Genomic DNA, 26,670 nt, shown 5'->3' with positions numbered 1-26,670 from the left:
TGCTTTTTCCTTTCTCACTCTGTTTTTTAATTTTTTATTGACACCCCATAGACTTATAGCCGAGGAGAGACAGGCACAACAACTATTCCTGATTGTTTTTTATTGTGCAAGTACTTGCCTCAGAAGCAAATAGGAATACATGTCTCGGCTTTGCCCCAGCCACTTAACCCTTTCTTAAAACTATGATTCACGAACGTTTGTGACTAGCAAAACAAACAGTAAACCTATAATGTGTATGTTTTTCCTTGTCTACATTTTACCAGAGCTCTCAAGTTCCCCAGTTCCGTATGTGAGGGACTCATCTAGTCCAAGTTTTGTTTGGTACATGCTGAGATTTGTGGTCCTTTGTAACCCATTATAAGACAAGGACTACAAGTTCCAGAATTCTTTAAAAACATCCTGACTGGCCTTGCCTCTCATACATGAAACGAGGAACTTGAGACTGGGTAACTTTATAAAAGGACCTATTTGATCTTTTGATAATATCCAACCTAAGAGTACAATAGAAACTGTTCACTGCCTTAATGTAGTTGATTTCCATTATTGTCTCTTAAAGATATAACTCATTATACAAAGATAAACAGCTCACAACTCTAGTGTACATCTATTTTATCATGGGTTTATATAGGTCACACCTCTAATAAAACATTTCTTGATTTTTCTTCTTATGCAATGCACTTTTAGAGGCCCCCCCCCACTTTTTTCATCCCACGTAAAGCCCTGAATTCAGCAGCACAGAGTTTACCTCATACTGCTGGTGGGGCCCCGAGTTGAGTGCTGGAGTGGATTGTTAGACCTGGCACATTGGCGTGAGTCTCCCTGCCATTTTTCGCTGTGCCTCATATGTTTTTGCTGGTGTTAGTTGCTCAGGGCACTGTGCCACTGCTGTCCAGTGCCACAGTGCAAGTGCTCCCTATTGTAAATTGAAGTATGATTTGTGATTCCATGATTGGTTGGTTTGGTTTACTTGTCAGACCCTAGTACAGTGCACCAGGAGTGCCCAGGACTTGTAATCTAAATACTGCTGGTGGGCTTGCAGCACTGGTTGTGCCACCCACAGAAGCAGCCTGTGAAAGAGTGTCTAAGGTCTGCCATTGCAGAGCCTGCGTGCAGCCTGGTACTGTCATGCTGACTGGGCAAGTGCACCCACTTGCCAGTCCCTAAACCTTCCCTTTTCTTCATATCAGACACCCCTATGGTAGGCCCAAGGGCAGGGTGCATTGTAAGGATAAGGTAGGACATGCCCTGGTGTGTGTGGCATGTTCTAATAGTGAATTACAGCCATTTTGGTTTTTCACTATTGCAAGGCAACCTGTTCTCCATAGGCCAGAATGGGCAGTTTGGTTATTACATCTTATAATCCTAACTGACTCAGGGAACATGGTAGAAATTCGAATTTAGTATGCCTGAACTCAGGATGATAAAATACATCTTTTAGTAAAGTTGGTTTTAACATTCTGTTTTTGAAAATGCCACTTTTAGAAAGTAGGCATTTTCTTGTCTAACCATTCAAACCTGCCTCTGCTAGGCTGTGTGTATTCCTTTGTCTGGAGTTTGCGTGACAGGGCTGGGGAATTCCAGGAGACAGGGTGAGGTGTCCCAGTGGTGAATAGAGAGATCTGCATCCAGACGGGTGGGAGGAGTTGCACCTGGGACCTGAATAGGGCTGTGCCTGCCTTCCACAATGCTGGCTCCACCCCCGGGGGAGCAGCTGATGTCTCTGCCCTGCACAGTGAATGAAGAGAAGGAATCCTGTCAACAAAGTGCTCTAGAGATGTACTTGCCTTCCACAATGCTGGCTCCACCTCCTGTGGGGTGTCTAATGTTTCTGCCCTGCACTGTGAAAGGAAAGGAGAAGTCTGGTAAACAGAGTGCTCAGGAACTGGTTTGGACTGGGCAAAGGCCCCTCTGCCCTCAGAGGACAAAGGATTTCTGGGTATAAATATTGGGACCCTGATCCCAAGAATTTAGATCACTTTGGTAAAACAAGAAGAACATCTGCTGAGGGAGGAACCAGAAGGAGCTGAGGAGGAAACTATCCCTGAACCTGGGGGATTGGCCTGCAGTGGTTGCCTTACTGCCAAAGAGAGGAGAAAGGAACTTTGTGTGTACTTTTGCTCAACTTGTGAAGGATCTCCAAGGGCTTGGAAAAGAGCTTGCCTCCTGCTGAAGTCTCAGGAACAACAGACTTCACCCCCCAGCTCCCCAGAGTTCTTTGGAAGTGCCTGCTGCAGTTGTTGGGCCTTCTGAGGGACTGCGTGTCGTAAGGAGCTGGAAGCGCGACTCAAGAAGGAGAAGCGTGCCGCCGTCGGAGCTGTTGTCGTCGCATCTCGTAAAGTGTGTCGCCGCTGCAGCATCGCATCGAGCGGAAGCGTCTCGCATCATCCAGGAAGTGTCTCGCAACGCCGAAGAAGCGTGTCGCCATCGCAGCCATCGTAGCTGACGCATTGCACCGCATCAAGAGAAGAGTCTCGCATCGAGGAAGAAGCGTGTCGCCATCGCAGCCATCGTAGTTGTCGCATTGCACCTCATCAAGAAAAGTGCCTCGCATCCACGGAGAAGCGTGCCGCCGTTGGACCTGCTGTCGTCGCATCGCATAAAGGGGTGTCGCCGCTGCAACATCGCATCGAGCGGAAGCGTCTCGCAAACGTCGGAGAAGAATGTCGCTGCCAAGGCCTCTGTCGTCGCATCACGTAAAGGGTGTCTCCGCTGCAGCTGAAGCATCGAGGCGAGTCTTCTCGCAACATCGGAGAAGCGTAACGCATCTGGAAGATCTTCACGTCTTTATTCTTTGCACCAAAAACTTCATTGCATCAACATCGTTGCAACACTTTCGTTGCCCTGCATGTCACATCTAAAAGGTACATTGACTTAAAGTGTCGCATTTAAGAACTTAAGAGAACTAAGCAAAATTCTACCATCTAAAGTAACAGTATTGTGTATTTTTGTCGTTTAATGGTCTTGTGGTAAATCCATATAAAGAATACTTATTTTTTATATAAAACCTGTGTGGTGTCCATCTGTAGTGTTGTCACTTGGTTACTGTATATGTTCACAAATGCTTTACACACTGCCTCTGAGATAAGCCAGTCTGCTCGTGCCAAGCTACCAAGGGGGTGAGCAGGGGTTATGTTAGGAGTGTACCCCCTTACCCTGACTAGAGGAGGAGGTCCCTATTTGTCACAAGTGCATACCTGTGCCAACTAGAGACCCCCAAGTCTAACATTGGTGGTCAGCGGTGGGGATTCTGGACTTGCATTTGTGACTCATGTACAGCGATTGGTGAACACTACTTAGTGAGTGCAGACCTTAACGCAACCAATACTTATTGGTAGATTTCTTTTTGGGACTTTCTATTTTTGAGTACTGCCAAGTTTAACCACCATGGAGAAAGCAGCATCCATAGTCTCTGTTGATACTGAATTTGAGTGGGAAGAAGAGAAAATGGACAGTTACACTGCAAAGCAACTAAAGTTCTTCTGCAAGCAATTTAATGTTTCTACTACTGGATGTAAAAACAAGGCAGAGTTCTACAAGGCGCTGAGGGCCTGGGTAGAAGCAAGGAATGCCACTGATGAGGATAATGCAGAAGAGCAGCTGGATGGGCCAGCGGGTCCAAGAGGAAGGAGAATCCTTTCCCCTGCCGGTAGCAGTGTTTCTGGTAAAAGTCTATCTCCAGAGGAGTTGGCAGATAGAAAAGAGTGCAGGATGCATAAAATTGACCTGACCAAGCTCAAGTTAAGTGGGCAGTTGGAATTTGAAATGCAAAGTAGAAAGTTAGCTCTAAAAGAAAAGAAGCTACAGTTTGAACATAAACAGATTTTGAGGGAGTTGGAGTTGAAAGCCCAGAGCTTAGGGAGTACTCCCTCTGGGGGCAGCACACCGTCAATGCCTGTGGAATCTAGAGTATATATGCCTAAAGATGTAGTGAAGAAATTTTTTAAAAATGATGATATTGGGCAGTGGTTCAAGGCCTATGAGGTAGCCATGTCTTCCCACCGGGTCCCTGAGAAGGATTGGGGAGCGGGGTTGTGGGGGCTGTTCCTTAGTGAGGGGCGGGACACACTGCTAGACTTGCCTTCTGATGTCTATAATTCCTATCCCCACATGAAAGATGCATTGATGTCTAGATATGGTTTGACCCTGAAATGTATAGACAGAGGTTCAGGGGTTGCACAAAGATAAAAAATAAACAAAGAAGGGGGTATCCTTAAATGAGAGAAGGTAAAAACCTTCTGTCTGTTAGAGAGTTCTCAGAGAAGTAAAAAGAGAAATTATTTATTTTTTATGAAACCCCTCACTCACCAACCTAGTTGGTGACGTGCTTCATCATCGGGGTCCACCCGAGCAGGCGAATACCACCCGGGTGTGCTTCGACGCCTGATTACAGCGGAGCAGGTTTGGTATTATGTCAGTACGTGTAAGTGACGTGTGTGAGTGAGTGAAATAAAGTTAAAAGTAATCCTACTGTACTCCCTAACAAATTTAATATGGAGCAGCAGGGTCACGGTTAAAAAAGTGGTGAGGTGTAATACTAATATAGGTTTGATTTGACCTAAAGTATTATCCAAATATTGATGGTCTACATGTTTCAACCTTTGAGTGTAGTCACAGGTTTTCGTCAGGACCTATCGACACACCGGGCGGTCTACACACACTAAGGTGCATCCAACCCTGGAGCGTCTGTGTGCCACCTACATATACTTGCGAAGGTGGTAAAAAGGGTTCAGGGAGTCCTCTGCGTACAGGTGAACCTGAAAAAAGAACATACAGTTCTGGGCAATCAGAAAATGATCTATTTAAAATTAGAGTGAACAGTGCCCATTTCCGTGTGAACTCTCATTTTTGCGCATATAATCACCTCATTCTGAGTTATGCACCCCAGGTAATTACCAGTGATTGTTGGAACCGAGCATCCGTTCCATATTATGCGAAATTAGCATCAACCCACTAAATCATTGTGGAAGTCGTGGGTGTCTTACGGCTACATAGCAATTGTGAGCATACTTGATGTGTGATTCTATAGAGCGGCCAGACGCACGTGAAAAAGACTCTATTTGTGACATGCGTGCGCTAAGGAAAATATTTAAAACAGAACACGGTGAAAATAAGGAAAAGACTCAAAACTCACTTGCGATTCTTACTCGAATCGTATCATGGACTCATAAGGGAGGCAGACGATGCTGCGTTACTGTTGGACAAAAAACACAAAACACGGGCGGCAATGGTCAGAACACTTAACTCTAAGTGCCTCACGTGTGTGTGGCCACCAGCTCTTCCCTACACACTCTTACCTCAGCTCACCGACTGCCTGCCACAAACCTGCGGTGCTTCCCCCAGGCGCCCGGATGTTACTGAATGGGCAGCAAGGCTTCAACTAAATACTCCTCACTTCCTGGTTATACGTCACATGACTAGTGGGCGTGGCCTGGAGTGAGGAGACAATTCTTAAAGGGACAGGTCGGTTTTACCGGTGAATGGCTAGTCATAGGTGAGAAAATGAAAAGGAGTCAAGAGTGATTGTTAAAAAAGATATTTACATGGAATAGGACATTCCACATGTAGGAGGAATGCTCCAAAAAGGAAAACAGTAGTTCAGCTAAAATTACATGGCACAATGAGGTTATTTGTTCTGCACAGAGTTCCAAGGTATGCAATCGTTCATACCATGTTTGTGGGTGGACAATCTATGTGTCCAGCGTTGTTCTTTCTCATACAGATATTTGTGTGTGTTGGTACCAGTCACAGTTTCAATTATCGTCCAACGCATGTCGTTAGGTGTATGATGGTGTTGAAGAAAGTGTTCTGTTAGACGTGTGGTTTGTTTTTTGCATCTAATAGTGCTCCTGTGCTCACAGATTCTCTGCTTCACTTTCCTTGTTGTCATCCCTATGTAACGAAGTTTACACGGGCAGGTAATTAAATATACTGCATTGGTGGTATTACAGTTTGTATGTTTTCTTTGTGACCATTCTCTGCCAGGTTCTAGGGATAGTGTTTTTGTGACTGTGGTGAGATGGCACACGCTACAGTCACCGCATGGAAAATGACCTGTAATGTTAGGTAGTCCCCATGAATTAAGGACAGTACATCTTGTTGGTGTTTCTGGTTGTTTTGGTCTGGTGTGTACCAATGCATCTTTAATACTCCTTGCTCTCTTGAAAGAGAACAAGGGTTTTTCCCATTTTAGATTGCCTGTATTCAGGATGTTCCAGTGTTTGTTAATTGTCCTTGTGACCTGATTAGAGATAGTACTGTATGTGGTGACGCACGTAAGAGGCGTGTCCGTCACTTGTTTCGGATTGGGTACCAACAGTGCCTCACGGTTCTGATTAGCAGCCCGTTTTTTGCAAGTTGCCAATATCTTTTCGGGATATCCTCTGTCTGACAATTTGAGTGACAGGTCATTAGCTTGGGAGCGGAAGTCAGAGCTCTTGCTACAATTTCTCCTAATTCGGAGATATTGTCCGAAGGGGAGGTTTTCCCTGAGGGGCCTGGGGTGGAAGCTATCAAACCAAAGTAGATTGTTTTTCGCAATCGGTTTGTAGTGTGTGCGGGTTTCAAGGGCCCCGTTCTCTATGGTGATCACAACGTCCAGAAAGACTAAGGACTGGTTGTCACTGCAGTGAGTAAATCTGAGATGGTCATCACAGGTATTTATCCATAAGAAAAATTCATTTAGAACATTCTGAGGTCCATTCCATACTAGGAGTACATCATCAATGTACCTGCGCCATAGTGTCATGTTTCTAGAGAAGGGGTTGGATGTGGTCAGGATGAATTTCTTCTCAAAGTCGTAGACATAGAGTCCTGCCACACTAGGGGCGAAGGTACTACCCATAGAAGTACCGCCCGTTTGTAAATACAGGGTACCCTCGAACTCAAAAAAATTCCGTTTCAGGGCTAGGGTGGCACAATCGATGATAAACCCCTTGGGGGTTCTATGGGACCATTCTGAGTTCTCGAGTGACTGCTCAAGCACGTTTAGGGTCGCATCCTGAGGGATGCTGGTGTAAAGGCTTTCAATATCCAGGCTGACGAGGATGGTGTGCTCGTCAACCTGGATTGTTTTAAGTAATGACAGAAGACTTTTGGTGTCCTGGAGATATGTTTCCGACTGTTGGACCATAGTCTTGAAAAAGAAGTCACAAAATCGTGATAGTGGCTCCAGGAGTGAACCAATCCAGAAACAATGGGCCTCCCTGGTGGTGGGAACTTATCTTTGTGCATTTTGGGGAGGATGTAGAAGTAAGGAATTTTGCCTTCCGTGGTGGTCAAGTAATCTGCCTCCATTTTGGAGATCTCATTGTTACAGGCTGCTGAGTTAACCAATGAACTGATGTCGCATTTTAGGTCATTAGATGGATCAGAGGGGAGTGGGAGGTAATTTCTCCTGTCAGATAACAGTCTCAGACATTCTGCTTGATACATTGCTTTATCCAGTGTGACCACCCCTCCACCTTTGTCGGCTTGTTTTATTACGATGTCCTCACAGTTCTTGAGACTCTCTAAAGCAATTTTGCAATCTTTGTTGAGATTGAAAAACGGCTTCTTGTCTGGTAGTCTCTCGATTTCATTGAAGACCGCTTGTTCAAAGGTACTTATTTCACCAGGGACCATGTGTGGTGGTGGTGTAAAACTAGATTTGAGTCGTAGTCCCGTCTCATTAGTGTCAACATTTGATGTGTCGTTACTTTTAGTTGCAAAGAACGCCTTTAGTCTTAGTTTACTGAAGAACGTGGCAAGTTCACAGTGTCGATTGAACTTATCTAGTTTAGGTGTCGGGACAAAGCCCAGTCCCTTTTCCAAAACTTGTTTTTCTGCCGATGTGAGCTCTTTTTTCGACAGGTTTGTGACTAGGCTCTGTTGCTGCTTGTCCCTGCCTGGGGTTCTTTGGTCTTGCTCCTTGTGTTGTGTCCCACTGCCCCCTCCTCTTCTTCCCAATGGACCTGTGGTTGATTTTGCGGCTTCCTTCGTCCTCTTCCCCTCCTGCCTCTCCCTAAAAAAGGCGGCCTGAACATATTTTGTGGGAAAGAGGGTTGCATGAAAGGTGGTTGCCAACCGTACATGGGATATTGCTGATGTGGATTGAAAAGGCCGGGTGGTCCCCCCATCATTGGTGGATTTACGGTGGGCCAGCCACTGAATGGTCTTGATCTGCCCTTGTTTCTGTACCTCCCACTGTTCGTACTGGAGGTACTACTATCGGATGAGTCATTACTAGACTGATCTGAATTCCTGTCAGTCCTGGGGGGGTGTGTGAAGTCTGGGTCTGAGTAGGGATAAGTTTTTACAAATGAAAACCGTTTAAGATCTTTTTGGAATTTCTGGATCTTTTGTTGTGTCACGTTTTCTTTGTATTCATTGAGTTCTTTGTTAATTTCTTCTAGTTTTTTCTTATAGCCAGTGATGGTGGTTTTAATGTGTGTCTCAGTGAGCTGTATTTCGATAAGCATAGCGTCTGATAGTCTTTTGGCGGTTTTTACTATCAGCACTATCCAGTCTCGTGTACAGTACCACGCTATCTGGGCCCAATCCCTTCTAAAAGCTGGGTCATCTAGAAAAATGTGTGGGGCGTTAGTAACTAGGAGACCTTTGGGTGCCATATTTGTCCTTAGATATTCTGCCAGAATTGTGCCATGTAAAATAGTTCTGATTCTGTTCCTCTTGCTTTCTGAGAGTGAATCCCAGTCAGTGGTCTGGGAGATTGTCTGTGAGATGTTGGTATCAGCAAACAAAGAAGATTCTGCCAGAATGGCATCAACAACCTCTGTGGAGAAAGTGAGTCCTGGGTTTTCCCCCATCCTAAGCCGTGTCTGAATAAATAATGAGTAATCTCTCACAGCTGTGCGCTGCCTGAATACAATATAACAAAAGAGAGAGAAAGGGATTTCACAACTAAGTTGTAAGGGGTGGCTCCAGGAGTGAACCAATCCCAGAAATAATGGGCCTCCCTGGTGGTGGGAACTTATCTTTGTGCATTTTGGGGAGGATGTAGAAGTAAGGAATTTTGCCTTCCGTGGTGGTCAAGTAATCTGCCTCCATTTTGGAGATCTCATTGTTACAGGCTGCTGAGTTAACCAATGAACTGATGTCGCATTTTAGGTCATTAGATGGATCAGAGGGGAGTGCGAGGTAATTTCTCCTGTCAGATAACAGTCTCAGACATTCTGCTTGATACATTGCTTTATCCAGTATGACCACCCCTCCACCCTTGTCGGCTTGTTTTATTACGATGTCCTCACAGTTCTTGAGACCCTCTAAAGCAATTTTGCAATCTTTGTTGAGATTGAAAAACGGCTTCTTGTCTGGTAGTCTCTAGATTTCATTGAAGACCGCTTGTTCAAAGGTGCTTATTTCACCAGGGACCATGTTTGGTGGTGGTGTAAAACTAGATTTGAGTCATAGTCCCGTCTCATTAGTGTCAACATTTGATGTGTCGTTACTTTTAGTTGCAAAGAAGGCCTTTAGTCTTAGTTTACGGAAGAACGTGGCAAGTTCACAGTGTTGATTGAACTTATCTAGTTTAGGTGTCGGGACAAAGCCCAGTCCCTTTTCCAAAACTTGTTTTTCTGCCGATGTGAGCTCTTTTTTTCGACAGGTTTGTGACTAGGCTCTGTTGCTGCTTGTCCCTGCCTGGGGTTCTTTGGTCTTACTCCTTATGTTGTGTCCCACTGCCCCCTCCTCTTCTTCCCAATGGACCTGTGGTTGATTTTGCACACGTCACTTACACGTACTGACATAATAACAAACCTGCTCCGCTGTAATCAGGCGTCGAAGCACACCCGGGTGGTATTCGGCTGCTCGGGTGGACCCCGATGATGAAGCACGTCACCAACTGGGTTGGTGAGTGAGGGGTTTCATAAAAAAGAAATAATTTCTCTTTTTACTTCTCTGAGAACTCTCTAACAGACAGAAGGTTTTTACCTTCTCTCATTTAAGGATACCCCCTTCTTTGTTTATTTTGTATACCTCAGGGGACTGGGAGTACCCCTTACAACTTAGTTGTGAAATCCCTTTCTCTCTCTTTTGTTATATTGTTGCACAAAGATAACCAACAGTACCTATGTTGAATATGTTACTTTTTTCTGCAGAGCATTGGATGGTTGGCTGAAGGGTAGCAAAGTCAATGATTTTCAGGGATTGCTTGATTTGATTGCATGGGAGCACTTGTCAAGTAACTGTTTTCCTGAGCTACACCAGCACCTGATTGATAGTAGGCTGACTAATCCTAGGAAGCTTGCTGAGGAGGTGGACCGCTGGGTCAGTACCAGGGTCCACAAGGGTCACGTGGGAGACTCAGCCAAGAGTGGGCAGGGTCCCCAGCAGAAGAGTGGGGGGGACAAGGGTAAACAGAGGGAGTTCCCTAAGAGGCCCCAAAGTAATCCCCAAGGGAACCAAGGGAAAGGTTCTCAGCCCCCCCCCCAGAAAACGTCTGGGGCCCCGACAGGTCCACCTGTTCAAAGAGGGCCCCCGAGATGCTACAAATGTGGAGAACTGGGTCATTTTGCCAATGATACCAAGTGTCGCCTTTTTGGAAAACCCGCACCCACTGGTGCTGCCCCCCGGCAGATGGCTAGTGTAGCTCTGGTTGAGGAGAGGGGTGCCCAAGGTGGGTGGGGTCCCGCAGAGATGTCCCTTGTCTCATTAGGAGACTGTGAGGTGGTCCCTAGGACCCAGCTGCCTGATAACACAAAAAAATACAGGCAGTGGGTGACCATCAATGGCCATAGAGTGGAGGCTCTGAGAGACGCAGGGGCCAGTGTGACAGCTGTCAAGTGTCACCTGGTGTGTCAAGAGCAGGTTGTCCCTGGAGCATTCTACCCAGTTGTTGCCACTGACAACACAGAGAGTCACTGCAAGGTGGCTCAGGTTCCTTTCGAGTGGGGGGGGGGTCTCTGGTACTCTTCAGGTAGCTGTGAGGCCCGCCATGCCTGTTGACTGTTTGTTAGGGAATGACTTGGAGAGCTCACCTTGGGCGAAGGTGGAGCGGAATGCACATTTAGAAATGACTGGGCGTGTGTGACCACCCGGTCAATGGCAGCGAGTAAAGGTGCTCAAGAAGACCTGGAGCCTGAGAGGGAGGCCCAGGTACCTGCCAGCAAGAGGAGAGGCAGGGGGCGCAGGAAACCGGCCCCCGAAGTTCCCACGGTCCAGGAGGGAGCAGACCCTGAGGGGGATGCCCTGGAGCCTACAGGGGAACAGGTAGCCGAACTGGGGGACCTGCCTGAGCTGACCCCATTGGCAGCAAGAAGGAGGACCCTCCAGGGAGGAATTCTGCAAGGAGCAGAAAGAATGCCCTTCTCTTGTGGGTCTGCGGCAACAGGCTGCAGACCAGGCAGCAGGTGATCAGTCTGGATCACATTGGATTTACTGGGAGAATACAGAGCCTAAGGTTGCTGAGCCTGGGTCAGCCCATGTGCTGGTGGTACCCCAGCGCTTCAGAGCCTTCCTACTGGGGCTGGCTCATGATGTTCCATTGGCAGGACATTTGGGGCAGGACAAGACCTTTGAAAGGCTTGTCACCCATTTTTATTGGCCCCAAATGCGCAGGAGTTCAGACACTCACTGCAGGACATGTCAGACTTGCCAGGCAAGTGGTAAGAGTGGGAGGAAGCGCAAGGCTCCTCTCCAGCCCTTCCCTGTAGTCAGCACCCCCTTTGAACGGGTGGGTATTGACATTGTGGGGCCACTGGACCCCAAGACAGCCATGGGCAACAGGTTCATCCTGGTCTTGGTGGACCATGCCACCCGGTACCCGGAAGCCATACCTCTGAGGACAGTGACGGCCCCCGTGGTGGGACAAGCACTGATGGGAATTTTCTCCCGAGTGGGATTCCCTCGTGAGGTAGTGTCTGACCGGGAACCCAACTTCATATCCAAGTATATGAAGTTCCTGTGGCAGGAGTGTGGTGTAACCTATAAGTTCACCACTCCTTACCACCCCCAAGGAAACAGGTTGGTTGAGAACCTATGAGGCGTAAGTGGGACATCCTCTTACCATGCCTGTTCTTTGCTTACCGTGAGGTGCCACAGAAATCTCTAGGGTTCAGTCCCTTTGCGCTTCTCTAGGGACATCCGGTAAGAGGACCTCTAAGTCTGGTCAAAGAAGGCTGGGAGCAATCTCCCAGGAAACCTCCCCAGGATGTATATAGCTACATGCTGGCCTTTAGGAACCAGACTAGGCGTTTCAGACAACTCGCTGAGGCGAATCTGGAAGCCAGCCAGGAGGAGATGAAGTGGTGGTACGACCAGAATGCCACTCTGGTTGAGCTTCAGCCTGGACAAAAGGTGTGGGTCATGGCCCCAGTGGAGCCCTGTGCGCTCCAGGATAAGTGGACCGGCCCCTTCAAGGTTGTGGAGCGCAAGAGTCCGGTTACCTACTTGGTGGACTTGCGGTCTCCCAGGAACCCCTTGAGGGTCCTGCATGTCAACCGCCTGAAGCCTCACTTGGAGAGGTCCCAAGTGGGCATGCTCTTGGCAACAGATGCTGGGATGGAAGAGGAGACCGAGCCCCTTCCTGACCTCCTGTCAGCCGGACAGCAAGACGGGTCAGTGAATGGTGTCAACCTCTCTTCCACCCTGACCCCTGAGCAACAGAATGACTGCCACCAGTTGCTGGGGCAGTTTTCTGATCTGTTTTCCCTGGTTCCTGGTGTCACTGATTGGTGCGTCCATGAGGTGGACACTGGGGACAGTACACCTGTGAGGCACAAGGCCTACAGAGTGACTGACAGGGTAAGGGCTTGCATCAAAGAGGAGGTCTCAAAGATGCTTGCGCTAGGGGTAATTGAGTCCTCTAGCAGTCCTTGGGCCAGCCCAGTGGTCTTGGTCCCAAAGGCTGCTGCGCCGGGTGCCACACCCGAACTCCGGTTCTGTGTGGACTACAGAGGGCTCAATGCAGTCACCAGGACTGATGCACACCCCATCCCCAGAGCTGATGATCTCATAGATCGGCTAGGGGCTGCACGGTACCTCAGCACGTTTGACTTAACGTCTGGGTACTGGCAGATCGCCTTGACCGATGGGGCAAAGGAGAGGTGAGCATTCTCCACACCAGATGGGCACTGCTAGTTCCGGGTTATGCCCTTTGGGACGAAGAATGCCCCTGCCATCTTTAAGAGGTTGGTCAACCAGGTGTCGGCTGGACTGGACTCGTTCAGTGCCGCCTACCTGGATGACATTGCAGTGTTCAGCGCCAGTTGGGAAGAACATCTGCGCCACCTCTGGGAAGTGTTGATGGCGCTGCGGAGGGCAGGCCTCACGATCAAGGTGAGTAAGTGCCAGATCGGGCAGGGTTCCGTGGTGTTCTTGGGACACCAGGTAGGGAGCGGCCAGGTGGCGCCCCTACAGCCCAAGATTGAAACCATCCCGGCTTGGGAGCCGCCCAAAACCCAAACCGAGGTGAGAGCCTTCCTAGGACTCACGGGTTACTAAAGGAGGTTTGTCAAGGGGTATGGCAACATTGTTGCACCCTTGACCGCGCTGACTTCCAGGAAGCAGCCAAGGAAAGTGATTTGGACTGACACCTGTCAGGAAGCTTTTGAGGCCTTAAAAACTGCTATGTGCACAGCACCCGTGCTCTTGGCACCCAACTTCTCCAAGGAGTTCATGGTGCAAACAGACGCTTCAGAGCATGTTGTGGGGGCTGTTCTATCGCAGATGAATGAGGAGGGCCTAGATCAACCTGTAGTCTTCATCAGTAGGAGGTTACTTCGACGGGAACAGAGGTGGAGTGCTATTGAGCGTGAGGCTTTTGCTGTGGTCTGGGCACTGAAGAAGCTGAGACCCTACCTGTTTGGGAATCACTTCCGGGTTCAGACAGACCACAGGCCCCTCAGATGGTTGATGCAGATGAGGGGTGAGAATCCAAAGCTGTTAAGGTGGTCCATTTCCCTACAGGGGATGGATATCACGGTGGAACATCGACCCGGTACAGAACACGCCAATGCTCATGGTCTGTCCAGATTTTTCCGCCTTAGTGATGAGAACTCCCAAGAGGTAGGGTAGTTCTCCCCACATTTCAGCTGGAGGGGACACATCTTAGACCTGGCACATTGGCATGAGTCTCCCTGCCATTTTTTGCTGTGCCTCATGTTTTTGCTGGTGTTAGTTGCTCAGGACACTGTGCCACTGCTGTCCAGTGCCACAGTGCAAGTGCACCCTATTGTAAATTGAAGTATGATTTGTGATTCCATGATTGGTTGGTTTGGTTTACTTGTCAGACCCTAGTACAGTGCACCAGGAGTTCCCAGGGCTTGTAATCCAAATACTGCTGGTGGGCTTGCAGCTCTGGTTGTGCCACCCACAGAAGCAGCCTGTAAAAGTGTGTCTAAGGTCTGCCATTGCAGAGCCTGCGTGCAGCCTGGTACTGTCATGCTGACTGGCAAGTGCACCCACTTGCCAGTCCCTAAACCTTCCCTTTTCTTCATATCAGACACCCCTATGGTAGGCCCAAGGGCAGGGTGCATTGTAAGGATAAGGTAGGACATGCCATGGTGTGTGTGGCATGTTCTAATAGTGAATTACAGCCATTTTGGTTTTTCACTATTGCAAGGCTACCTATTCTCCATAGGCCAGAATGGGCAGTTTGGTTATTACATCTTATGATCCTAACTGACTCAGGGAACATGGTAAAAACTCGAATTTAGTATGCCTGAACTCAGGATGATAAAATACATCTTTTAGTAAAGTTGGTTTTAACATTCTGTGTTTGAAAATGCCACTTTTAGAAAGTAGGCATTTTCTTGTCTAACCAGTCAAACCTGCCTCTGCAAGGCTGTGTGTATTCCTTTGTCTGGAGCTTGAGTGACAGGGCTGGGGAATTCCAGGAGACAGTGTCCCAGTGGTGAATAGAGAGATCTGCATCCCGATGGGTGGGAGGAGTTGCACCTGGGACCTGAATAGGGCTGTGCCTGCCTTCCACAATGCTGGCTCCACCCCCTGGGGAGCGGCTGATGTCTCTGCCCTGCACAGTGAATGAAGAGAAGGAATCCTGTCAACAAAGTGCTCCAGAGCTGTACTTGCCTTCCACAATGCTGGCTCCACCTCCTGTGGGGCGTCTAATGTTTCTGCCCTGCACTGTGAAAGGAAAGGAGAAATCTGGTAAACAGAGTGCTCAGGAATTGGTTTGGACTGGGCAAAGGCCCCTCTGCCCTCAGAGGACAAAGGATTTCTGGGTATAAATATTGGGACCCTGATCTCAAGAATTTAGATTACTTTGGGAAAACAAGAAGAACCTCTGCTGAGGGAGAAACCAGAAGAAGCTGAGAAGGAAACTATCCCTGAACCTGGGGGATTGGCCTGCAGTGGTTGCCTTACTGCCAAAGAGAGGAGAAAGGAACTTTGTGTGTACTTTTGCTCAACTTGTGAAGGATCTCCAAGGGCTTGGAAAAGAGCTTGCCTCCTGCTGAAGTCTCAGGAACAACAGACTTCACCCCCTAGCTCCCCAGAGTTCTTTGGAAGTGCCTGCTGCTGTTGTTGGGCCTTCTGAGGGACTGCGTGTCGCAAGGAGCTGGAAGCGCGACTCAAGAAGGAGAAGCGTGCCGCCGTCTGAGCTGTTGTCGTCGCATCTCGTAAAGTGTGTCGCCACTGCAACATCGAGCGGAAGTGTCTCGCATCATCCAGGAAGTGTCTCGCAACGCCGAAGAAGCGTGTCGCCATTGCAGTCATTGTAGCTGACGCATTGCACCGCATCAAGAGAAGAGTCTTGCATCGAGGAAGAAGCGTGTCGCCATCGCAGCCATCGTAGTTGTCGCATTGCACCGCATCAAGAAAAGCGCCTCGCATCCACAGAGAAGCGTGCCGCCGTCGGAGCTGCTGTCGTCGCATCGCGTAAAGGGGTGTCGCTGCTGCAACATCGCATCGAGCGGAAGCGTCTCGCAAACATCGGAGAAGAGTGTCGTTGCCAATACCGCTGTTGTCGCATCGCGTAAAGGGTGTCGCCGCTGCAGCTGAAGCATCAAGTCGAGTCTTCTCGCAACATCGGAGAAGCGTAACGCATCTGGAAGATCTTCACGTCTTTATTTCTTTGCACCAAAAACTTCATCGCATCAACATCATTGCAACACTTTCGTTGCCCAGTGTGTCGCATCTAAAAGGTACATTGACTTAAAGTGTCGCATTTAAGAACTTAAGAGAACTAAGCAAAATTCTACCATCTAAAGTAACAGTATTGTGTATTTTTGTCGTTTAATGGTCTTGTGGTAAATCCATATAAAGAATACTTATTTTGTATATAAAACCTGTGTGGTGTCCATCTGTAGTGTTGTCACTTGGTTACTGTATGTGTTCACAAATGTTTTACACACTGTCTCTGAGATAAGCCTGTCTGCTTGTGCCAAGCTACCAAGGGGGTGAGCAGGGGTTATTTTAGGAGTGTACCCCCTTACCCTGACTAGAGGAGGAGGTCCCTATTTGTCACAAGTGCATACCTGTGCCAACTAGAGACCCCCAAGTCTAACATGGATGCAGCAGGCAGCTGTGGTTTTGTAGTTTTCGGACAAGGGCATAGGTGTGCAAAGTCTTGGTCTCGAGAATGGAAGGGTAGGGGATGCAACTTTTCTTTCGTAGAATTTCTTCTATAGGTGGAAGCAGTTTGTCTATGGACCTACCTCTTCACCAAGAAGAAAGTGCTTTTCCACATTGAGAACATGACAGTGGTCAATATGGTCAATAGACAGCCGGAGATCTAAAGGTTTTACAGTTGTTTTAGAGTGTTTACGTTTTAATGTCATGTTCAAGGCAATGCACATTGCAGGGGTGGACAATGACATTTCTGATGCTCTCTGTTTGCAGTGGCAGAGATTCCGTGGGCCTACATCATGGGTAGACGAGAGGAAGACAGCAATGCTGAGGCACCGGTGGAAGGTTGGAGGGGTTGCATGACTCAGCTAAATAATGGTTCTTTATCTGACTCCATGAGATGGGTTTACAGTCGTGCGTGGCAAGTGTTTTTGGCTTCAGGTGATGAGAAAGCCGTTATTTGCAATGGGTTTACCTGGGCAGGAATTTGACACTCAATCATTTCCCATTGGGATGGCGACAGAGGCAGAATGGAAGGGATGGTCCAGTGCAGCTATACAGCGATGGGGGAGGTGGAGGTCTGACTGCTATAAGAGGTATGTGAGGTTGGGATGGGCACTACACGAAGATTATTCAGCGTAATGTTTTTATTTATTGCAGGGTGCGTTGCAGGTCCCAGGGCGAAGGCACAAAGAGGTCTGGATTTGCGGGCATTGCTTTATAAAATGGGCAGCACATCATGCTGAACGAAGAACATTTGGGAGGCACCTTGTTTTTGATAACATGGCAGTACAGATAAAATGGTATGGAAACCGTGGGATGTGGGGGCATGAGCTCCTACCTAAGTTGGAATTTCTGGTGAGAGCATCCCCTTTCCTTGATTTATTAGTTGTCCATTTAGGAGAGAATGATCTTGTTTCCTTATGAAGGGTTGTTGTTATTGAAATGTAGGAAAGCAGACTTGCTGGAATTAAAAAGGATGCGGGCAGGGACAACCATTGTTTAGAAGTGGGTCCTTCGTGGAGGGAGTAGAGAGGTGCAAGGAAGCCTGGATCCATTGACAGGGTGCGAGGACAGTTTAACAGGGAGAAGAGGAAGTTTTAGAGCACTGACAGAGTTTGTATGTTGATACATTCTGACATAAGATATGGGATATTTCATTTCTTTAAGGATGATGGACTGCATTTGAAAAATTTTGGAAAGAAGCTTTATTTGCTCCAATCGCTAAGTGTTCTGACAGATTTGTTATGGTTGCCTTGTTAGGGTTTTGGGGGTGGGGTAGAATACATAGAGGTTTTTCTGGTGGCAGTTGGTTGAACACATTTTCAAGGAGATTAGTCAGTTTGTGACCCAGCTGAGAGATGGGGGTGGGGGAGTTGATAGACAAGAGAAAGGCAACAGTTTGAGTATGGTCTGTCATGGTTGGATGAGTGGAGTTGGGAGTAAAGAAAGGTTGTGGACGTTCTGCATTCATGAAGGGGTTTTAGACGAGGTGGTGGCTGGGTAGGATGGGTTGATGCTAGTTTGTAAGGCCTACTGACAAGGGTTATTTATTTAATTTTTTTGCATCAGTTTCATTACAGGAGGCATTTTTATATTTAACCAGCCGCGGTCGGTAGTGGGAGTAGCTGCCGGGCAGTGACGTGGGGAGGGGAAGGGGCAGGGTGGGGGGTAGTAAACTATGGATTACGGAGGTCTACAGGTAAGTAAACATATACATTAATAAAATGAATTTCGTTGCGCGCTATGCATCCCCAAATGCGATGCAGTACAAGCAACGAAATTCGTTTTATTGATTTATATGTTTTCTTACCCACCCTGCCCCTCCTCCTCCCCACGTCACCGCCCGGCAGCTACTCCCACTACCGACCGCGGCTGCAATAAACATCACTCATGTGGACTATGGCTGCGCCAACTCGCCAATTGGGGCTTGGGGAGGTTGTTTATTTGAAGCTGTTGAACCTGTTTATTAAAGCAGCCTTTTTTACATTTAGCATTGACTTAGGTGGTCTATAGTTGTACTGTCTTGCCCGATGGTTGAAACTAAAAACCAGAAACCCTAACTACAACATAGGAGTCTAGTATTCTGGTGGTAAATGTTTCAAAACATAGGAAAAGAGAGGGGACTTGTGGGATTCCACAGGCGATTGCGTCAGATCTAAAGAGAAAACGCCCATTTGGACTAGCTGAGTATGGTTTTGGTGGAAGGAAGCCTGTCAAGTTAGCGCCATTGCCTTTATGCTCGCTGAGAGTTCTAGACCATATAGGAGTTTCTAGTGATCAATGGTATACAAACTACTGAGATCGTTAGTATAATTAAAGCATATGGGGTGCCCTGATCAAGCGAAATTAGAAGCTTTTCTCTCATTCATGCCAACATTTTAGAAGAGAATAGTGGGAGAGTTTTAAAAAATAAATGGGAGAATGTATTTGCCATATTGACTTCTATTGAAGCAGAGGCAAATTCAGGTGGGAAACAGCCAAAATGAATCAATTTTGGTCTGAATTCGATCTGTCGGCACGTATATTCTTTGATATTTAAAAGTGTGGGTTCTGTACTTCGCCACAGTTTGAAGCCAGGTTGAAAATTACTAGGAAATACATGGCTTACAGATCAGAGGAAAGCTGATGTGCGTCCCCATTTTCAACTGCTCTGGAAACAAAAGTGAGTCCCAATCTTGGTCTATAACTGGAGAAAATCACTAGGTCTAGGTTTTTAGGTGTTGGTTAAACAGCACATGCACTGTCTCTTCATTAAATTTTGTATACGATCAGTGTGTATGGAGGCCGTACCTTACTTAACATTGGTGGCTTCATGTATTGCATATTATGGGTCACCCCTCTGCCTGGGATGACTCCTGGTGGCCCGCAATTCTTGGACCACCTCCCACACCCACAGATCACGCACAAAACCTCAGCATCATCTTGGACTCTTTGCTCACCTTGAACCGCCAGATCAATGCAGTCTAATCATTCTGGTTCCACACGTTACTCCTGCTCCGAAAGATCTTCAAGTGGATCCCCACAGAGTCCAGAAAGACGATCACCCACACACACACATCAGCAGCAGACTCGACAACAGCAACACACTCCACGCCGGCATCACCCAGAAACTCCTCAAGAAACTGCAAAGCATACGGGCGCGGCTAGTGAGCCAAGATTACGGACGCACCTTAGCACAGCTCCACACCTCACCCCTATTATCCTGCACAATCATCCAGGAACGTTAATGATTTAACTGCCGTCGAGAGCGAGGGTGCTCCCGACAACCTGCGCCTTGGAATGTGGTGTGTGGTGCTGTTGTAAGCACGCCACCTGCAGTGGAAACAGGAAAGTGATCGAGACCGGTGTGGAGCTCTGAACCCGCCAGCAAACTACGCAGCAGCTGAGGCCAGGAGGCAGCGGATACAGATTTTACGATGAAGAGGAGGGAGGAGGAGGCCCGGAGGCCGGCACCGGCCACTGCGCCTTATGTGGAGGACCAGAGCGGTGAAACAAGGCCGGGCTGTGGTCTGGATGTGCATGGAATGACAGAGTGCGTTCAGGTCTAAAATCTCGGCCTTGAAGCTGAAGGAGCTTGAGTAGGCCCGGAGGTCAGAACAAGCCTAGGCCTGATGGGGAATCGAGCAGAGTGGAGGCGAAGAAGATGTGCTTGATCCAGACTCGCCACCGTGAAGATCTAATGCAGCAATAAGACATCAGCTCCAACAACCCACAACAGCTCAGTACGCTAGGGAGCGGAAGGTGGCAATAGCCATCTTTGACCGCAGCCTGTGTGCGAAACTGCAGGCCGAACAGAGAGAGGTTGCAGCTGACTGGCTGTCGGGGACGACGGCTCCCACGTGGATCAGAGGTGAGCCCTGCATGGATGCTGGGGTGCCTAGGTTGGGAGGCCGGCTCGGGGCTAGGACCAAACGCGGTGCACACCTTAAGCAGAAATGCCTTGCACGCCCACACGGTCAGGGGCACTTTGAGTGCCGGGGAGTGGTGGCAAGAGGCTGGGACAGACTCGCGCGCACCTCCCTATGTCGAGACGACCAATGAATGGAGGCACGGTGTGAGGCCTAATTAGAAGGACCGTATCCAGGCCTAACAGCTACAATATACATGGACCACTGGTGTGCTAAGGACATAAGGTGCTGAGTGAGAACAGAGCTTGGGCACCCCAACAAACAAACACAGCAGCTGCCCCGCTCGGGTAGAGCGACAAGGCTCTAATCAGTGAGCACTGCAGGAGGTGGGATGGAAGGTGAGCCAAGGAGCAGCGGGTTCCCAAAGTGCATTCTTTCCGTGCTGAGGTAGCTTTATCCTTGATCACACCGGCAAACCAGCACACCCCTGACAGCAAACACTACACCAGTGAGATTGGAGATACCCACAGGCAAGGGGAGCTGGCCCTCGGCAGGCACTTAAGAACTGGAATAGAGTGACCTAAACGGCATTACACAATGCAGCGGACTGTAGCTGATTCCATGGGGTGAACACCCAGATGCCCCAATCATATAGGCCCCGCCGGACAATCAATAATAATGTCACCGAGCTGGAGCCATGTGGAATATGAGAGCCATCACCCGCCCCCCACCCACCATTTGGGAATGGAGCAGGGGATAGAGCGGGCCTGTCCCTAGGTGCGGGACCACCCTCTGCACTGGAGGGAGATCTCATGTGATTGAGAGAACCAGACACCGGATACGGAAGACCGCTGACCACCCATAAGGCCACAGGGGTTGCAGCCTGAGTGTAAATGAAGCAGGAGGTATGCAGCTGCCCTGAAGTTAGAGATGGACACAAATGTTTTGTGGGCATAACCATATAGTCTACGGTGCATGTGGGGAATCTCGTAAGAAGCTGCCACATGCCCACTGTCCAAAAGATAGTCATGGGCTGCCTACGAACGCACACTCCACAAGCAGCAGTATGTCCCAGAACAGATGACACATCGCATGCGTAAGAAAACTCTAACTAAGAGACACCGCACCTTGCGCTAGCCACTAAACTGGGCACGGTGCTGAAAATAGCCGAGAAGATTGAAGCTGCCCTCAATCAAATGCGCACATCCCTAGAATCCAAAATTGACAAAGTCAAGTCATATTTCACACTACTACACAAGGATCACAGTAAGTTGGCCGACAAAGTCTGCCAATGAACATGCCCTTGCAGAACTACAGCCAACAACTCATGCAAATGAAACAGCGTTGCAGAATCTACTGGACAGGGTGAGCACATTGGAAGATAGGCTGAAAGATGCAGAGGACCGATCATTTCAGAACAATGTAAGAGTGGTGGGTCTTCCAGAGGGCGAGGAGGGACAGGACCCGGTGTCCTACGTTGAAAACTGGCTGAAAGACCTGATGCCTGAGAACGTGCTGTCGCCCCATTTCATGGTGGAACGCGCACACAAAGTGCCAGCTTGCAAGCCACCACCGATCGCAAACCCCAGACCATTGCTGTTTAGGTTGCTGAACTATAAACGGACAGAGACATGGTCATGAAAGAAGCACACAAACTGAATGAAATTAAGATACAAAACACCCAGATTATGCTATTTCCTGATTACATGGCACAGGTACAGAGACAGCGGAGTTCCTTACAAGCTGTGAAACGTCATCTCTGTGAATTAGACATATGCTACTCGCTGCTGTTCCCGGCTTGGCTGCGGGTGGTGATAAAGGGTGCCGTCCGCTTCTTTGACATGCTGTCGGAAGCCTGGGACTGGCTGGAAAGTGCTGGCCTCGCGGTGGGACACACGTCGCCGAGAGGCAGGGTGGAGACACTGAGAAAAGAGAGGCCGCTGCAGGGGCAGTAGCTGAGGAGCCGGCCCCCCTACTTTGCCGTCAGCTGTCCCCAACTTAGAACAGTTCATAACTGAAAGGAGAGAAGCTCTCAATATAGCAGCAGTGATCCGAGACCTGACACAAAACTCAGGACAAGATGTGGAGTCAACCAAGTCCCAGAATGAAGAGGACTCCACTCCTGTATGGTACGGGAGTCTGAACATGCTGGCCCTACCTGTCATCACACTTGCTGAATATTACAAGGCCTATGCTGCGACCTTGGCTCGACGGCTGCCTTGTATAATGCGGCCCTGGCAGAGTCTTTCCTTCGTCACTTCGTGAAGCATGCCTGGTCTCGCTGCCAAAGCCTGTCAGAGATCCCACCGACCTAAGCTGGTAATGGCCTTTGGCTCTATTAAACACTGACTGAAAAATTCTGGTGAAAGTCCTGGCTGACAGATTAGCACCCCTGATTCCAACCCTCATCCATGCTGATCAAAACAGGGTTGTACCTGCCCGCAATACCTCCTTAAACCAGAGGCGATTTTTCAGAATAGCCGCATACTAGACCGGTCAATGGCCCTATTCAGGATGTTTAATATTGGATCTCGAGAAGGCCTTCGACTCCCTGGAATGGAAATATTTATTTGCTGCCTTACTGTGCTACGGGCTTGGAGGGACATTCACTTGCATGGCTAAGCTACTATGATTCTCCAATAAGTGGATGAAGTGGAGTTGAGCTGTAAAAGAACTGTTGAATTTAAATGGATGAACATTTGGTAAAACAAGGATTAATTTAAAGCATTGTGGTTTTGCTGTGCGACTGGTCTGGGGCGTAAATGACGCCCCGTTTGGTTTTCTAAGCTACTATATAGCCAGCCGACAGTACGAGTACGGATAGGTCCTTACATCTCTGCTTCGATCAAGGTGGGGCGCAGAACCAGGCAGGGATGCCCGTTATCCCTATTGCTGTTTTCACCAGCTATAGAACCACTAGCAAAGGCTATTCTGGCAAGAGGCATGGACTGGGGCATTCCACTAGGGGATGGCATACATACAATCTCACTATATGCGGACAACCTCCTAATATATGTCAAAGATGTCAGGGCGGTCCCACCCTTGCTGGCGCACACTTTAGGAGACTTTGCTGCTCTTTCGGGGCTGAGAGTGAGCACAGGGAAATCATTTCTCTACCTGTTTGATTGTATGAGCTCAATGGAGTTTGCATAGAATGGCGAATTAACGCCTTCCGCTACTTACAAATAATTTACTGCCAAAATGCAGACCTCATGGGGGACACTCTGGGTAGGGCACTGACATCCATCCAATCCCAGATGTCATTCTTGGGTATGCTCCCGCTATCGGTCATGGGACGGGTGCCACTAATTTAAATGGTTGTCTTGCCATGACTCCTATACTATTTTACAAATCTACCCCTATACATCTCACCAACCTTCTTTAACACCCTAGAGAGCACCATCAGGGACTTTCTCTGGGTGAGCACTTGCTGCAGGGTAGCTATTAAAAAACTATACCTACCGACTAACCGGGGCAGCCTGGCACTGCAGAACAGGAAACAATACTATCTTGCTGCACAATTGCAATGGGTTGCCCGGTGGCTGGCGGGCCGCCACCTACCTGACAAGGCCACAAACTCCACGTCCTGGTCCCTCAACGCCCTGGTCAATTTGTTCTATACCCGTGCGAAGGAGAAACCGCCACCACTTCTAATGCTTAACAAGGCATATTGATGTTATTGCAGGTGCTTATACATCAGCCGAAGTGTGAAACCATATGCACCAGCTTTACCATTGCAGGGTACACCTAGGGGTGCATGGTCACTACAGCAGTCGAATTACTCCAATGGTGGGAGGCAGGGATCCATGATATGGGAGACTTGTACTGAGAGGGCGTCTTAATACCATATGCCACCCTGATTGACGAAGATGGGTTGAACCCGGGCCAATTTCTGTTGCATCTTACCCTAGTAGCAGCCTTGACTAACCAATGGGGTGACATGACAAATGAACCTCTGACACACCCAACAATACAATATCTGCACGTCATGGGGTGAGGCAGACATCTCACAAAGTGGTTTGCTGCCTCCCTCAGACACCACACCGCGATAACGTTATCGCTCCTGAGGTGGCGCTGGGAAGTGGACCTACACTGACCATTCACAGACACTGAGTGGGACATCGCGCTAGAAAGCCCTATATACGTCCCTAGGAACGTGCACTTTCAATTGGTACAATACTATGTTGTGCAGAAAGCGTATCTCACGCCAGCCAAAATCAACAAATATTTTAGTCGCACAGATGCCGCCTGTCCGTGTTGTTGCCTTGAAGATGCGGACTTGCTGCACATGTTGTGTAACTGTACGCACCTCCAGGGATATTGTAAAGCAGTAATAGACCCTCAGACTCGCCGCACAGAACGCATAATCCCCCTTAAATGGGAGACCTGTATCCTGCATCTCTGGCGCAGAAGCAAACACCAGAGGGTGATTTCCTGTTTTATCGACTTGGTAATGGTGGCAGCAAAGTGGCTGATCACAAAGAGGTGGAAATCCTCTGTACCCCCTCAGATACTGGCTGGCAACACTCCCTGCAAATATGGGCCAAAGAGAAAAGCGTTGCACTATGCCAGGAAGTCACACTATGTCTCCACAAGACAATTGCAGCAAACTGGGACATGATCATGCGCAATTTCCAGAGCGAGCACACAACTACTGCAGACACACTAAACCCTGATGTTGCTACCAAATGCGTACCAGAGGGGACGCGCCTCCCCCAATGAAGGCATGGTTGGGGGCCGAAGCAAGCGCCCGCGTTCGCGTAATACTAGCTGCAGACTTCTTACAGCGCGCTCACTTGATCCAGAAAGTACGACATGTGCAAACCTACTAAGGTGGGGATCAGGGATTGCTCCAGTTAAATAAACCACCATCTGCTTATTTTTTCTTTACCCTATTCATTACTGCCTGCCTCCCAAGTTAGTAGACTAACTCACAACCACCAAGCCATGGATGCCTAGCTGGAACACTATCAGAGACCAAAGCCCCAGAAACAGTAGCGGAGACAAGCACAGGAGGCATGCAGAGCTTTTACATGCGCCTGTGACTAACATGTCCATAATACTGCTATATTTAGATCTTTGCTAAACAACCATGAGTTATGTGATGTATATACAGCAGAGGCAACTGCAACAGTATCTAACATAAAATGTGAATGTCTGCTTTGTTAATGGAAAAAAATTCAATAAAACAGATTTAAACAAAAAAAAAAAGAAACTGCGAAGCATCCGGAACGCCTCTGCCAGACTCATCCTCAATTTCCCCCGCCGCAGACACATCACCAGCCACCTGAGAGACCTCCACTAGCTTCCAGTCAATAAAATATTCACCTTCAAGCTCCTCACAGACGCCTACAAAGCCCTGCATGACAGAGGACCTGCATACTTCATCCAGCGCCTCGCATTCCATGCACCCACCAGAGACCTCCGCTCCACCCATCTGACCCTGGTCGCCACCCCTGTATCTGCAAGACCACAGCCGGGGGAAGATCCTTCTCTACCTCACAGCATAGACCTGGAACACCCTGCCTCTGCACCTAAGTCAATCACCGTCACTGCCCCATTTCAAGAAGGACCTCAAGACCTGGCTTGTCGACAGAACCATAGTGCCTGTGAAAGATCAGCAGTCCCCCAGTGCATTGAGACCCTTACGGGTGAGTAGTCATGCTTTACAAGTCTCTTGATTGATTGATTGATTGATTGATGTCACTCTCAAGGGTTTGCATCCCTGCTGGTTGGTGCTGCGGTCACCACTTCTTCTTTCTCTGTTTGGTCCTCCCCTAGAGTCTGCACTCTCCCTCCCTCCCGTTCTCATGTTTGCTTCTTCCTTTCCACCCATTTTCCATGTTGCCCTTTCCTCTTGTTGTTGTGTTTGCACCCCAATCACATAACAAAAAAAGGTGCATGAAAGCATTCTTTTAGCTCCTTTCCACTCACCCATCATGTTGCTCTGCTTGTCTTTCTCTATGCGTGTAGTAAACAAAGCTGTGTACAGCACCCATGTATGGATTTGTCCGGGCCGTGCTTTCTTTGCGTTTTATTGAGATATCTGTGTATGACACGAACAGACAAATTGCTTTCCTACTTGGGAGAACACTGTGATGATTGTAACTGCAATGCCTCTGGAATGACACCCCTGTTGTTGCCTGAGATGTGCACTGATGGGTGTCTCTGTTACTTGTTTAAGCATAGATCTGTGTTTATTGCTTGCATGTACAATGAATGTTCAGTGCCAGAGCCTTTTTAAAATCACAGGCACAGCATGATTTGGAATGCAGCAGAAAAACAAACAGTAAAA

The sequence above is a fragment of the Triturus cristatus genome, chromosome 4_1 (assembly GCF_964204655.1).
Source record: "Triturus cristatus chromosome 4_1, aTriCri1.1, whole genome shotgun sequence".
In the NCBI taxonomy this organism is placed as follows: Eukaryota; Metazoa; Chordata; class Amphibia; order Caudata; family Salamandridae; genus Triturus; species Triturus cristatus.
Note: the sequence above shows the minus strand (reverse complement) of the source record.